Consider the following 6,000-nt stretch of genomic DNA (forward strand, 5'->3'; position numbering starts at 1 on the left):
GTGGCTTCAAAGATACCAAGGAGAAATAAAATGGGATATCAGAATACACACACACACACACACACACACACACACACACACACACAGTGAGAGAGAGAGAGCAAGACAGAAATAAAGAGACAAAGAAACAGAGTAGAGTAAAAATATGAAAAATTAACAGCTATGACAAGCTTTGTTTTTTTTTAACTAAAATTTTTGGATTTTTAGATAAATTTTTAAAATAAAATAACAATCTCCTAAACTTAAAAAAATATTTTATTTAATTTATGTGCATGTGTGTGTTAGTGTAAGTGTATGTACACATGTGTACAGGTACCCTCAGAAGCCAAAAGAGGGTGTTGGACTCTTGGACCTGGAATTATCGGCATCTGAGAACCCCTGACATGATATGGGTGCTGGCGTCTGAATTCTGGTCCCCATAAATGTGCTATAAGTGCTCATAACTTCTGAGTCATCTATCCAGCCTTGATTAAAAAAAAATAAATTTTAATACATCAATATAATCATAAAAAGCAGACAAACTGAAAATCTTGTTAAAAGACTACCTGGGGGCTTAGGATAAGGCTCAGTTGGCAGAATGTTTGCCTAGGACACAGGAAGTCCCAGGTCCAGTTCCGGTACTTCATAAATCAGCCATGGTGGCACATACCTGGAACCGCAACACTTAGGAAACAGAGGTACAAGGATCAGAAATTCAAGATCAGTTTCAGCTATATAAATTGTTTCAGGGTGGCCTGAGATACATGAGACCCTGTCTAAAACAACAACAATCGCAAAACCAAAAAGATAATACAGGACTGAGCAGATAATTAAATTACTGGCCTAGCATGTTTAAGACCTTGAGTTCGAACCTCAGCACAAAATAAACAAACAGGCCGGGCGGCAGTGGTGGCACACGCCTTTAATCCCAGCACTCGGGAGGCAGAGCCAGGCGGATCTCTGTGAGTTCAAGGCCAGCCTGGACTACCAAGTGAGTTCCAGGAAAGGCGCAAAGCTACACAGAGAAACCTTGTCTCGAAAAACCGGAAAAAATAAATAAACAAACAAACAAACAAACAAACAACAAAACAAAAACAAAAAAGGTTTAAAATTCAAGAACCAGGGGCTGAAGAGATAACAAATTGGTAAAGAGCATGTACTTACTGCTTTTGTAGAGGACCTAAATTTAAATTCCAATACCCAATTTGAGAGGCTCACAACCACCTCTAACTCCAGTTCCAGAGGATTTGGCACCCCCTTCTGGCCTCTATGGGCACCTGCATTCATATGCATGTACTCATACACAGACACACATACACACACACTTAAAAATAAAATAAATATTTAAAACAGTTCAAGAACCAGCTATAGCATGTTGTAAGATATTTATTTTGATTCCCCAAAGCAGTGAAAGTTGGAGGTTAAAGACACACAGTGAGAACTGAGTAGGAGCAGCCGTGTGAACACCATACAACACAGAACTGGGGTAAGAACGCCACTACAAAAAGGAATAGATTGTACATAAAGACAATACAGCTTTCCTTTTCCTTTTCCTTTGCTGGGAGAAAACTACTTTCTTGTGCGGAATCTCTTTATCACCTTTTCATTATTGCTCTTGGCTTTCAAGCTTCTGTTATTTGCTATTTTTGACAATCAGTCATGCTTTGTTTTTGAACTTGTAAGGTTTCAGGGATTTTATTTACATGTACATTTATGATCCTTTTTTTTTTAAAATACAATCATTAGAAAGTTTTGCTTCAGAATATGTATGATCTTCCTGACAGCTGGGTAGTCACAATGTTTGTGTTTTCATTGGCATTTTCTTACACACTTCACTGGCAACAATCAACAGGAAGTTTTGCATCTAGAAGCAACATCTCTCCAAAAGGTTCTCTTCTTGTGATCAAAGGGCTGGGGATTTCACAAGTGCCAGCAGCTCTGGCCTCTTTCAGCTCTCTGGCAGGTCACTTTAAAGCCAGCAGGGTGTCACTGGGGAAAGGTGTGAGAGTAGGCCATTTCTGGACAAAGAAGCTGCAATCTTAGTTTTTCAGCACGCCTAAGGTCACAGTGGTCCTCTTGGTCCATTAGTGACACTCAGAGTGTTTCTTCTCACTGTCCAGCTAGAGGGCTATGTGATGCTGTGTGACTGACCCAGCCCTGAACATGAAGCAGGTGAGGTCACACTGTGATGGAGAGGCAGGCAGACAATGATTGGGGTAGGAATCTCCATACACTCAACTCCAAGGAGGTGTCCATGTCTGGGTTTTCATAGCTGTGATTAGTGAATGGCACAAATGAGATCCTGGATAAGTTTCTCAGTTTACAGGACCTAACGTAGTTAATAATTCCATCTTGTCAGAGAGCACACTTCGCAGGTGCAGTACCTACCTGCCAACATGTATGTGGATTTCATCTGCCATCTCTTGTTTCTGGCTCTTAAGATTTTCTTCTCTCCTGTTTCTTTTGAAGATAAAATTAATTTGGATATCCGGTTATTATTAAATATTGTATGTAAGTACTAAGTGTGAATATATAAGCATATATGATGTAGGTATAAACAAAAATCTGTAAAAACCACTCCAGTGAATGGAACCTGCTGGCCTCTGGGAGGATCTTGATGCCAAGAGCCTTTTCTTTGGGTAGTTTTGATATGTATCAGGCACAAGCTAAGAGGAGAGGGATGTTTTGCAATATCTAGGGGTCACACTATTTGAGCAGACCTGTAGTTAATTAAAAGGGCACACAAGCTGAAGTTATGTTGGCCCTGGAGTCTTTGTGGCTAACTAGCCAAGAACAATCCATTCAGACTCTGCCTTCAACTGCCCCTTATGGAAAATCATGTTGACAATGGGGTGTGTGCTCTAGCAATCGTTTTTAAGGCTCAAGTAGCTGATTTGTATGTAATAAACACATTGGTTTTGTGGATATGAGAAGATTAAAGCAAACTCTTTGGAGTTTGCTTTGGAGTTTGGAGATGTCAGATGCTGCAGAATAAATCGCTAACAGGTACTACATCCCAAACAAGTGGTAGGCATTGTCCAGTGTGTGTAGATCCTCTCTCCATGATTACAGAATCCCTGTAAAGCAAGCATCTGTCTTTATGTGGGCAAAGAACTCAGGAAGCTTATGAAGGAAACCATGTCCCCTACCACAGGGTCATCTCTCACACCCACATTTCTGAACACAAGTGTCCACAAACATTTCCAAGCAATCTTCTCCTTCTGAGGCCAGCTACTTGGACAGCACAAGTGTCTATTCTTTTGCTTGCTAATTTGTTCTGAAAGTGTTCTCATGCCCCCCCACCAACACACACACACACACACACACACACACACACACACACACACACACACACAACCTGCCCCTGCTGATCTGTCAGCCTCCTCTTACTTCAGCCCTGGCCCTGCAACCTGAGCCCCTTCCTCTTGACTCCAAGCTTTTGTATGTCTCCATCACCTGGAATACTCACAGTTCTTGTTTAGCTTTTCATCTGAGTCAAACCATAGGTCACAAAGCATGTGACCTATTCATTAGCTCTCCCCTTTGTCTTTGTGCCCATGAAAGAATGGCTTAGGAAATAAGCCTAAGCACCTCCATCTATTTTGTTAAAGGCAGTACTGGAGATTGCCTTTCTCTAGGAAAAGAAAACAGACAAGGCGACAGAATATTTATTACTCGGTGGACCTGTTTATCTGACTAATCAGCCTCAAACACTGGACTTAGGTGAGAATGAGTCTGTTCTGTTCCTGGCTCTTGAACATTAATTAGAGACCATCTCCTGCTTTCCTTGACATTCAATGTGCAGAAGAAATGGTTCCTGAAATGCCAAATTATTTCACTATGGGACTCACTTTAATTTCTCAGGAATATAACCTTTCAACACAAGGCTTATGTTAGCTCTGGAGTTGGTGATACATGTGTTTTGGAAAACAGTGTGAGTTCATAAAGGTTTATTACAGAATAATGGGATATATATAACATACTTCATAAAGGAGACCTGCTATTACTGGATTAAATTGTACGGAAATTCATTAGCTCTCCCCTTTGTCTTTGTGCCCATGAAAGAATGGCTGTATCCTGGGAACTCTCTGGAAAGGAAAAAAAAAAACCTACATCTCCCCAAAGATATAAGATTTAATATTAAACCTCTGGCAATTTTTAATGCAAATTTTAATGTTTATACCTGAAATGTACTCTTTGGTGTCCCTTCTCTTAATACTAGCAGATTGCTTCAGGGTCAGATTTCAGAAACTTCAGTCATCCTTCCCAGAATCAGAAACCACTCAAGAGCCCTGTGGCCAAACTGCCCTGAACATACCAGATCGCATCAGAACTAAAAACCACTTCTCACCAGGAAGGACAGCCTCCTCCTCCTGACAACAGGGAGGGCTTTCCCTGACTGTGTTTACTGAGTACCTGTTACTTGTCAGGCATGCTTATGTCTTTATGTCAACTTGACACAAGCTAGAGTCATTGGAGAGGAGGGAGCCTCCACTGAGAAAACACCTGTGGGGCAGGCCTGTAGGGCATTTTCTTAATTAGTGATTGATGGAGGAGGGCCCAGCCCATTGTTGGTGGTGCCATCCCTGGCTGGTGGTCCTAGATTCTATAAAAAAGCAGGCTGACCAAGCCAGGGGAGCAAGCCAGTAGGCAGCATCCCTCCATGGCCTCTCCATCAGCTCTTGCCTCCAGGTTCCTGCCCTGCTTGAGTTTCTGACTGTGATGTTGAACTGTAATGTGGAAGGGTAAGCCAAACAAACCCTTCCCTCCCCAAGGAGCTTTGGCCATGGTGTTTCATCACAGTAATAGTAATGCTGACTAAGTCACCAGGCCTGCCTCTGGGTCAGAGGTCAACAAAGCTTCTGCAAAGGGCCAGGAGTAGATATTTTAGGCTTTTCCAAGCCTCCCTTCTCACTTCTCTCCCTCCCTCTTAAAGTCTGCTTTGTTTTAGGTTTTGTTTTGTTTCCCACAAAAGCTTTGGAACATTGTGATGGGGTAAGACAATGTTCCCTCATCTTATATTCATGAATTTGATTTCCTTGATGGGAAGCCCTGTAAAAAATTACCCAGTTCTATTCTAGGAACCCGAGGTTAAGATGCCCCAGCTAGCTTATCTTGGCTTTTGTTAAACTGCCTGCTTGTGCAAACCTCCCCTCTCCATCTAACCACTTAGCTTCTGTTAAACTGATTGCTTGCACAAAGCTTCCCCCTGTAGCTTTTAAGTGAGATAACAGGATGTTGTTTTTGTCTTTGAAAGTCACTTACTCACTTTTCTGAGACTGGTGGTACATGGAGCGGACCTCTGTTCAGTCTGTTCAGGTCCTGACTCACCCCTGCTTGCTCCTGCTGAGGAACAAGTCTGTCAGGAAGCCACACCACAGCCATAGCTTTTTAAGATATCAGAAAGATGCCCGTGGAACTCGAGATGGCAATTCACTGAATTTGAATCACACTCACATGAAGTCACTGGAGAAGGTGTGTGCTGACTTGATCAGAGGCTCAAAGGAAAAGAATCTGAAAGGACAGGTGCACATGCCTACCAAGACACTGAGAATCACTATGAGAAAAACACCTTGTGGTGAAGGTTCCAAGACGTGGGATGGTTTCCAATATGAGAATCTATGAGTGATTCATTGACTCCTTCTGAGATGGTTAAACAGATTACTTCCATCAGTATTGAGCCAGGAGTGGAGGATGAAGTAAATATTGCAGATGCCTAAGTCAACTATTTCAATAAATTGACTCAGTCAGTTTGTTTGTTTGTTTGTTTGTTTGTTTTTTCAGAGCTGAGGACCAAACCCAGGGCCTTGCACATGCTAGGCAAGCACTCTACCACTGAGCTAAATCCCCAACCCACCAGTCAGTTGTTTTTTTAAAAAAATCCCTTGCTCTGAAAGCTCAGAGCTATACTTGGGTCCCAAATATCTGTGTGTAGTCCTACCCAGCAGGAATAAAAAACTTTCAAAAAAGGCTATAAACTGTGTCTGAGTGGTCTTCTCTGGTGGGCTCCCCATAACAACA

At 42.0% G+C, this 6,000-nt stretch overlaps 1 pseudogene; it reads left to right on the top strand.

Moving 5' to 3' along the window:
* LOC131905560 (small ribosomal subunit protein uS10-like) overlaps positions 1-5,699 on the top strand; it is a 31,749-nt pseudogene extending 26,050 nt beyond the window's left edge.
* Positions 5,700-6,000: the final 301 nt, after the last annotated feature.

This window comes from Peromyscus eremicus, chromosome 1 (assembly GCF_949786415.1).
Source record: "Peromyscus eremicus chromosome 1, PerEre_H2_v1, whole genome shotgun sequence".
In the NCBI taxonomy this organism is placed as follows: Eukaryota; Metazoa; Chordata; class Mammalia; order Rodentia; family Cricetidae; genus Peromyscus; species Peromyscus eremicus.